This window comes from Paramormyrops kingsleyae, chromosome 5 (genome assembly GCF_048594095.1).
Source record: "Paramormyrops kingsleyae isolate MSU_618 chromosome 5, PKINGS_0.4, whole genome shotgun sequence".
Lineage (NCBI taxonomy): Eukaryota > Metazoa > Chordata > Actinopteri > Osteoglossiformes > Mormyridae > Paramormyrops > Paramormyrops kingsleyae.
The window spans coordinates 40799813-40808928 of NC_132801.1; the positions used below are offsets into that span (position 1 = coordinate 40799813).

Below are 9116 nucleotides of genomic sequence, written 5' to 3' on the forward strand. Positions count from 1 at the left end.
CATATTGTGCACACATGCAGAAGGACCTTTTGCAGATGTGGCAAGTAACTTCTGGAAGTGATTGCAATCTTCAATGCACATTGATTGTAAATGAGCAATCTCGCAAAACATTTGCAAAACCCGACAAGAAAACGATCAAAGAGAAAACTCTTGTCCTGACGTGTAAAATGCATTCTACAAACTGATGGGGATCTTCAATACACATCTAGAGTAAAAGAGCAATCTTCTCAAACATTTGTAAAAGTCGATAAGAAAATGATCTATGGACATTGAGCGTAGAACAGCAATGTTCGTCATGGCACTTCAGCTTTACTAGATGTAACATTCCTGTCCTTCTTGCATGACCAAGACTCTATGGAAAACAGCATATCCAAACACATCAAAACCCATTAAAGATATAAGGAACTCTGTGTTCCTGCTGTCATTTAAAGCATGATTTTCTGACTGCTATGCTGAAAACGTGGTTGTTTAGGAAGGAATGTACACAACTGTGTACAAAAAGTGCAAGGTGAAATTTTCTGTTGCCAAGCAAATTCATGAAATTGAAAAACTCTGATTTTTATCCCACACACCATGTAGCAGCTGACTGGATGAGGGGCTCGTTGGTCTAGGGGTATGATTCTCGCTTAGGGTGCGAGAGGTCCCGGGTTCAAATCCCGGACGAGCCCATGTGCAGTGCGGTTAATAAATGGGGATCCCTTAGTTTGTGTGGTAGACTTTCCCAACCTATCTGCTGTTGCACAGTACCTTATACCACAATAACTAGTGACCAAGAAGGAGATAACCAAAGTCAAAATTCTATGACAATTGATGCTGTGATAGATACTAGTCTAGCTTGTGCTCATTTAACCTCTGCCTGTCACTCCTTCCCTAATAAATGACACAAATGGCATGATTTTCAAGTTCACTCTTTTTGCTTTTGTTTCACGTCAATTTCCCTTTACATTTGCAAGTGCATTGTCATAGTGATTTCAGCAGACAGATACATATTGGCACAATTTAGCAGACCCACCTTCGGCAATCGATTTTGATCTTCAATGGACATTGACCGTAAAAGAGCAATCTGCTCGAGTCTTTGCAAAACCCTACACCTCAAAGATTAAGCTCAAACATATTGTGCACACATGCAGAAGGACCTTGTGCGGATGTGGCAAGTAACTTCTGGAAGTGATGGCAATCTTCAATGGACATTGATTGTAAATGAGCAATCTCGCAAAACATTTGCAAAACCCGACAGGAAAACGATCAAAGAGAAAACTCTTGTCCTGACGTGTAAAATGCATTCTGCAAACTGATGGGGATCTCCAATACACATTTAGAGTAAAAGAGCAATCTTCTCAAACATTTGTAAAAGTCGATAAGAAAATGATCTATGGACATTGAGCATAGAACAGCAATGTTCGTCATGGCACTTCAGCTTTACTAGATGTAACATTCCTGTCCTTCTTGCATGACCAAGACTCTATGGAAAACAGCATATCAAAACCCATTAAAGATATAAGGAACTCTGTGTTCCTGCTGTCATTTAAAGCATGATTTTCTGACTGCTATGCTGAAAACGTGGTTGTTTAGGAAGGAATGTACACAACTGTGTACAAAAAGTGCAAGGTGAAATTTTCTGTTGCCAAGCAAATTCATGAAATTGAAAAACTCTGATTTTTATCCGACACACCAGGTAGCAGCTGACAGGATGAGGGGCTCGTTGGTCTAGGGGTATGATTCTCGCTTAGGGTGCGAGAGGTCCCGGGTTCAAATCCCGGACGAGCCCATGTGCAGTGCGGTTAATAAATGGGGATCCCTTAGTTTGTGTGGTAGACTTTCCCAACCTATCTGCTGTTGCACAGTACCTTATATCACGATATCTAGTGACCAAGAAGGAGATAACCAAAGTCAAAATTCTATGACAATTGATGCTGTGATAGATACTAGTCTAGCTTGTGCTCATTTAACCTTTGCCTGTCACTCCTTCCCTAATAAATGACACAAATGGCATGATTTTCAAGTTCACTCTTTTTGCTTTTGTTTCACGTCAATTTCCCTTTACATTTGCAAGTGCATTGTCATAGTGATTTCAGCAGACAGATACATATTGGCACAATTTAGCAGACCCACCTTCGGCAATCGATTTTGATCTTCAATGGACATTGACCGTAAAAGAGCAATCTGCTCGAGTCTTTGCAAAACCCTACACCTCAAAGATTAAGCTCAAACATATTGTGCACACATGCAGAAGGACCTTGTGCAGATGTGGCAAGTAACTTCTGGAAGTGATTGCAATCTTTAATGGACATTGATTGTAAATGAGCAATCTCGCAAAACATTTGCAAAACCCGACAGGAAAACGATCAAAGAGAAAACTCTTGTCCTGACGTGTAAAATGCATTCTGCAAACTGATGGGGATCTCCAATACACATCTAGAGTAAAAGAGCAATCTTCTCAAACATTTGTAAAAGTCGATAAGAAAATGATCTATGGACATTGAACGTAGAACAGCAATGTTCTTCATGGCACTTCAGCTTTACTAGATGTAACATTCCTGTCCTTCTTGCATGACCAAGACTCTATGGAAAACAGCATATCCAAACCCATCAAAACCCATTAAAGATATAAGGAACTCTGTGTTCCTGCTGTCATTTAAAGCATGATTTTCTGACTGCTATGCTGAAAACGTGGTTGTTTAGGAAGGAATGTACACAACTGTGTACAAAAAGTGCAAGGTGAAATTTTCTGTTGCCAAGCAAATTCATGAAATTGAAAAACTCTGATTTTTATCCCACACACCAGGTAGCAGCTGACAGGATGAGGGGCTCGTTGGTCTAGGGGTATGATTCTCGCTTAGGGTGCAAGAGGTCCCGGGTTCAAATCCCGAACGAGCCCATGTGCAGTGCGGTTAATAAATGGGGATCCCTTAGTTTGTGTGGTAGACTTTCCCAACCTATCTGCTGTTGCACAGTACCTTATACCACAATAACTAGTGACCAAGAAGGAGATAACCAAAGTCAAAATTCTATGACAATTCATGCTGTGATACATACTAGTCTAGCTTGTGCTCATTCAACCTCTGCCTGTCACTCCTTCCCTAATAAATGAGACAAATGGCATGATTTTCAAGTTCACTCTTTTTGCTTTTGTTTCACGTCAATTTCCCTTTACATTTGCAAGTGCATTGTCATAGTGATTTCAGCAGACAGATACATATTGGCACAATTTAGCAGACCCACCTTCGGCAATCGATTTTGATCTTCAATGGACATTGACCGTAAAAGTGCAATCTGCTCGAGTCTTTGCAAAGCCCTACACCTCAAAGATTAAGCTCAAACATATTGTGCACACATGCAGAAGGACCTTGTGCAGATGTGGCAAGTAACTTCTGGAAGTGATTGCAATCTTCCATGCACATTGATTGTAAATGAGCAATCTCGCAAAACATTTGCAAAACCCGACAAGAAAACGATCAAAGAGAAAACTCTTGTCCTGACGTGTAAAATGCATTCTACAAACTGATGGGGATCTTCAATACACATCTAGAGTAAAAGAGCAATCTTCTCAAACATTTGTAAAAGTCGATAAGAAAATGATCTATGGACATTGAGCGTAGAACAGCAATGTTCTTCATGGCACTTCAGCTTTACTAGATGTAACATTCCTGTCCTTCTTGCATGACCAAGACTCTATGGAAAACAGCATATCCAAACCCATCAAAACCCATTAAAGATATAAGGAACTCTGTGTTCCTGCTGTCATTTAAAGCATGATTTTCTGACTGCTATGCTGAAAACGTGGTTGTTTAGGAAGGAATGTACACAACTGTGTACAAAAAGTGCAAGGTGAAATTTTCTGTTGCCAAGCAAATTCATGAAATTGAAAAACTCTGATTTTTATCCGACACACCAGGTAGCAGCTGACAGGATGAGGGGCTCGTTGGTCTAGGGGTATGATTCTCGCTTAGGGTGCGAGAGGTCCCGGGTTCAAATCCCGGACGAGCCCATGTGCAGTGCGGTTCATAAATGGGGATCCCTTAGTTTGTGTGGTAGACTTTCCCAACCTATCTGCTGTTGCACAGTACCTTATACCACGATAACTAGTGACCAAGAAGGAGATAACCAAAGTCAAAATTCTATGACAATTGATGCTGTGATAGATACTAGTCTAGCTTGTGCTCATTTAACCTCTGCCTGTCACTCCTTCCCTAATAAATGACACAAATGGCATGATTTTCAAGTTCACTCTTTTTCCCTTTACATTTGCAAGTGCATTGTCATAGTGATTTCAGCAGACAGATACATATTGGCACAATTTAGCAGACCCACCTTCGGCAATCGATTTTGATCTTCAATGGACATTGACCGTAAAAGAGCAATCTGCTCGAGTCTTTGCAAAACCCTACACCTCAAAGATTAAGCTCAAACATATTGTGCACACATGCAGAAGGACCTTGTGCAGATGTGGCAAGTAACTTCTGGAAGTGATTGCAATCTTCAATGGACATTGATTGTAAATGAGCAATCTCGCAAAACATTTGCAAAACCCGACAGGAAAACGATCAAAGAGAAAACTCTTGTCCTGACGTGTAAAATGCATTCTGCAAACTGATGGGGATCTCCAATACACATCTAGAGTAAAAGAGCAATCTTCTCAAACATTTGTAAAAGTCGATAAGAAAATGATCTATGGACATTGAGCGTAGAACAGCAATGTTCTTCATGGCACTTCAGCTTTACTAGATGTAACATTCCTGTCCTTCTTGCATGACCAAGACTCTATGGAAAACAGCATATCCAAACCCATCAAAAACCATTAAAGATATAAGGAACTCTGTGTTCCTGCTGTCATTTAAAGCATGATTTTCTGACTGCTATGCTGAAAACGTGGTTGTTTAGGAAGGAATGTACACAACTGTGTACAAAAAGTGCAAGGTGAAATTTTCTGTTGCCAAGCAAATTCATGAAATTGAAAAACTCTGATTTTTATCCGACACACCATGTAGCAGCTGACAGGATGAGGGGCTCGTTGGTCTAGGGGTATGATTCTCGCTTAGGGTGCGAGAGGTCCCGGGTTCAAATCCCGGACGAGCCCATGTGCAGTGCGGTTAATAAATGGGGATCCCTTAGTTTGTGTGGTAGACTTTCCCAACCTATCTGCTGTTGCACAGTACCTTATACCACGATAACTAGTGACCAAGAAGGAGATAACCAAAGTCAAAATTCTATGACATTTGATGCTGTGATACATACTAGTCTAGCTTGTGCTCATTTAACCTCTGCCTGTCACTCCTTCCCTAATAAATGAGACAAATGGCATGATTTTCAAGTTCACTCTTTTTGCTTTTGTTTCACGTCAATTTCCCTTTACATTTGCAAGTGCATTGTCATAGTGATTTCAGCAGACAGATACATATTGGCACAATTTAGCAGACCCACCTTCGGCAATCGATTTTGATCTTCAATGGACATTGACCGTAAAAGTGCAATCTGCTCGAGTCTTTGCAAAGCCATACACCACAAAGATTAGGCTCAAACATATTGTGCACACATGCAGAAGGACCATGTGCAGATGTGGCAAGTAACTTCTGGAAGTGATTGCAATCTTCAATGCACATTGATTGTAAATGAGCAATCTCGCAAAACATTTGCAAAAACGACAGGAAAACGATCAAAGAGAAAATTCTTGTCCTGACGTGTTAAATGCATTCTACAAACTGATGGGGATCTTCAATACACATCTAGAGTAAAAGAGCAATCTTCTCAAACATTTGTAAAAGTCGATAAGAAAATGTCCTTGGACATTGAGTGTAGAACAGCAGTGTTCTTCATGGCACTTCAGCTTTACTAGATGTAACATTCCTGTCCTTCTTCCATGACCAAGATTCCATGGAAAACAGCATATCCAAACCCATCAAAACCCATCAAAGATAAAAGGAACTGTGTGTTCCTGCTGTCATTTAAAGCATGATTTTCTGACTGCTATGCTGAAAACGTGGTTGTTTAGGAAGGAATGTACACAACTGTGTACAAAAAGTGCAAGGTGAAATTTTCTGTTGCCAAGCAAATTCATGAAATTGAAAAACTCTGATTTTTTTCCCACACACCATGTAGCAGCTGACAGGATGAGGGGCTCGTTGGTCTAGGGGTATGATTCTCGCTTAGGGTGCGAGAGGTCCCGGGTTCAAATCCCGGATGAACCCATGTGCAGTGCGGTTAATAAATGGGGATCCCTTAGTTTGTGTGGTAGGCTTTCCCAACCTATCTGCTGTTGCACAGTACCTTATACCACGATAACTAGTGACCAAGAAGGAGATAACCAAAGTCAAAATTCTATGACATTTGATGCTGTGATACATACTAGTCTAGCTTGTGCTCATTTAACCTCTGCCTGTCACTCCTTCCCTAATAAATGACACAAATGGCATGATTTTCAAGTTCACTCTTTTTGCTTTTGTTTCACGTCAATTTCCCTTTACATTTGCAAGTGCATTGTCATAGTGATTTCAGCAGACAGATACATATTGGCACAATTTAGCAGACCCATCTTCGGCAATCGATTTTGATCTTCAATGGACATTGACCGTAAAAGTGCAATCTGCTCGAGTCTTTGCAAAGCCCTACACCTCAAAGATTAAGCTCAAACATATTGTGCACACATGCAGAAGGACCTTGTGCAGATGTGGCAAGTAACTTCTGGAAGTGATTGCAATCTTCAATGCACATTGATTGTAAATGAGCAGTCTCGCAAAACATTTGCAAAACCCGACAGGAAAACGATCAAAGAGGAAACTCTTGTCCTGACGTGTAAAATGCATTCTGCAAACTGATGGGGATCTTCAATACACATCTAGAGTAAAAGAGCAATCTTCTCAAACATTTGTAAAAGTCGATAAGAAAATATCCTTGGACATTGAGTGTAGAACAGCAGTGTTCTTCATGGCACTTCAGCTTTACTAGATGTAACATTCCTGTCCTTCTTGCATGACCAAGACTCTATGGAAAACAGCATATCCAATAGCATCAAAGATATAAGTGTAGCGCCCCCTGCCCTATTTTACCCAAACTGGCAAGGGGGCAGCTCCAGGTTCAATAATCTAGTGCCTTAGCGATGTTGTATTCAGGCCCCTTTGGTGTCACTACCTGGTTTACCTTGGTCCTTTAACAATCTGTTGAATCAAATCTAAACAAACTCAACTACCCTTTGTCAATCGAAACTCTCTGTGATTAATGAAACACTTGAATAAGTAAAACACGGACTTTAATTAAGGTCAGAAAGAATAAATGGACCACAGAAACACGTTTCACGTGAAAAATGAATCACACCATCAAAAGAATTACTAGTTAGAAAACAATTAGCCCCAAAGGGGAAAAGGAAAATTTCCCAGCCGCTGGGTTACTAAATTAACCAAAATAATAATCACATATACCTTAAACCAGTGGTTCTCAAACTTTTTCAGCAGGAGGCCCCCTTGTGTAGGGTGAATCCTTTTGTGGCCCGCCTCCTCAAAAAAAAAAAATCATGACGCAAAACATCCTCAAACTTACAATTTTACTTAATTTTAGATTTTAGATTCTGTTTGTAGTCTTTATTTCTCTGGTTTGTTAAATTTACATTTCACAAAATATAACATTGTATTAAAACAGTTTTAACAGTAAAATTAAAATTGTCTGAAAAGTGCAACAAAAGTACTGAATACTGAACAGTAATTTATGATGTCCATAGCAGCGTAGTGTGCTATGTAAAATTTATATTTACATTTTTTTATACTTCTATTTTTTTTAAATACATTATATTTTACATAGTTTGACAAGCCTGATTTACATACAGGTAATTTTTTTTTTTTTAGATTCTACAATTTCGATGCATGACACTGTATAAACACTCGTGGGCCCGTGCACACCCTAAGCATTTATTCATAACCCACCCCGTTGCAAGCCTGGAATGTAGCTCGTGTTCGTAGTGACCAGAGAAACTGAAAATTGGCCTCTTCACTCTCCTGAGCACAAAATAAATCAATAACATACCTCAAAACTGTTATGGGGAACCCTTTGTTAGAGCCCCTGCAGGTCCACTTCCAGCGCTGTCTCGGGCCGCCGGCGTGGGTTACCCTCCAGCGCCGCCAGGAGAACCCCCGATCACGCGGCGATCCGTGGCGCCACTTAGTTTCCCTTGATCCAAACGTGCGATGAACTCTTGTCGCGTTCAGTCCTGGTTTTCTTCCTTCAGTTTATCGTTCGGATAACTTAAAACTCAGTCCGCTCACACGCCATTTACCAGCGAGTGAAATAACCACAATAGCGAAACCAATACACACCAATAACTCAGGTAAAACAACCAAAATAATGGCCACCGCCTGAGAATACACACTCACTATATCCTCTGCAAAAATATTAATATGATGGCTTATCGATTAACTCCCTCAATTACTCCAGTCTGTATCTCTATCGCTCTACTCGCTCTCTCAACTTACAGCTGCCCCTCCCCGGGTCTCCCTCTCCCTCTCCCTCTCCCTCCTTTTTAACCACTCGCAATTTTCTATTATCCTGGGAGGGTGGGTCTTAACACATACAAACCAATGAAAATGAAGACAACCTAACATGTATTGCCAAACCACGTTTTTCCCCTGTACACCCCCACCCACCTTGCTACGGTTTCTTAAAACGGTGTTCTTAAAAGCACAAGCACCATATACTGCGACTTGGAAACAAACATTCACTTACATCAATACTTCAACTCTAAATGAAAACACAAATTGACAAATGAACAATATAACCCACAGCTTTCTAGAATGATATTCTAGTGGGTTACATACTCCCCCTTCTAAATATCTCATGTCCCCATGAGATTAGTTTTCTACAATTTAACCGTAACCCTGGCCTCTACGGAAGCATTTACCTGTGCACACTGAGTACACTGAGCCATATGGTGGCACCAGACGGTATTACAAGATTTCCTGGCTAAACCTGCCCCACCATCTACCTTTACAACCATCCCTTTATGAACTAGGGTTACAGGTCTGTTAGTGGATCGACCCAAGCTATCATAGCTCAATCTGACTACAGGTTTTCTGTTCCTTCTGGGGCGGGAAAGGCTAACTTCGACTACCTCTCTGGTAGAATTACTAGCGCCG

The 9116-nt window shown here is 40.6% G+C and overlaps 5 non-coding genes across 5 annotated transcripts; all 5 read left to right on the plus strand.

Moving 5' to 3' along the window:
• The first annotated feature begins 596 nt into the window (after positions 1-596).
• Positions 597-668, plus strand: trnap-agg (transfer RNA proline (anticodon AGG)). Its single transcript has one exon. It is a non-coding gene; the product is annotated as a tRNA-Pro (tRNA).
• Positions 669-1696: 1028 nt separating this feature from the next.
• Positions 1697-1768, plus strand: trnap-agg (transfer RNA proline (anticodon AGG)). The gene has a single exon. It is a non-coding gene; the product is annotated as a tRNA-Pro (tRNA).
• Positions 1769-3916: 2148 nt separating this feature from the next.
• Positions 3917-3988, plus strand: trnap-agg (transfer RNA proline (anticodon AGG)). The gene has a single exon. It is a non-coding gene; the product is annotated as a tRNA-Pro (tRNA).
• A 1017-nt stretch (positions 3989-5005) lies between these two features.
• Positions 5006-5077, plus strand: trnap-agg (transfer RNA proline (anticodon AGG)). Its single transcript has one exon. It is a non-coding gene; the product is annotated as a tRNA-Pro (tRNA).
• Positions 5078-6113: 1036 nt separating this feature from the next.
• trnap-agg (transfer RNA proline (anticodon AGG)) lies at positions 6114-6185 on the plus strand. The gene has a single exon. It is a non-coding gene; the product is annotated as a tRNA-Pro (tRNA).
• The last annotated feature ends 2931 nt before the right edge of the window (positions 6186-9116 follow it).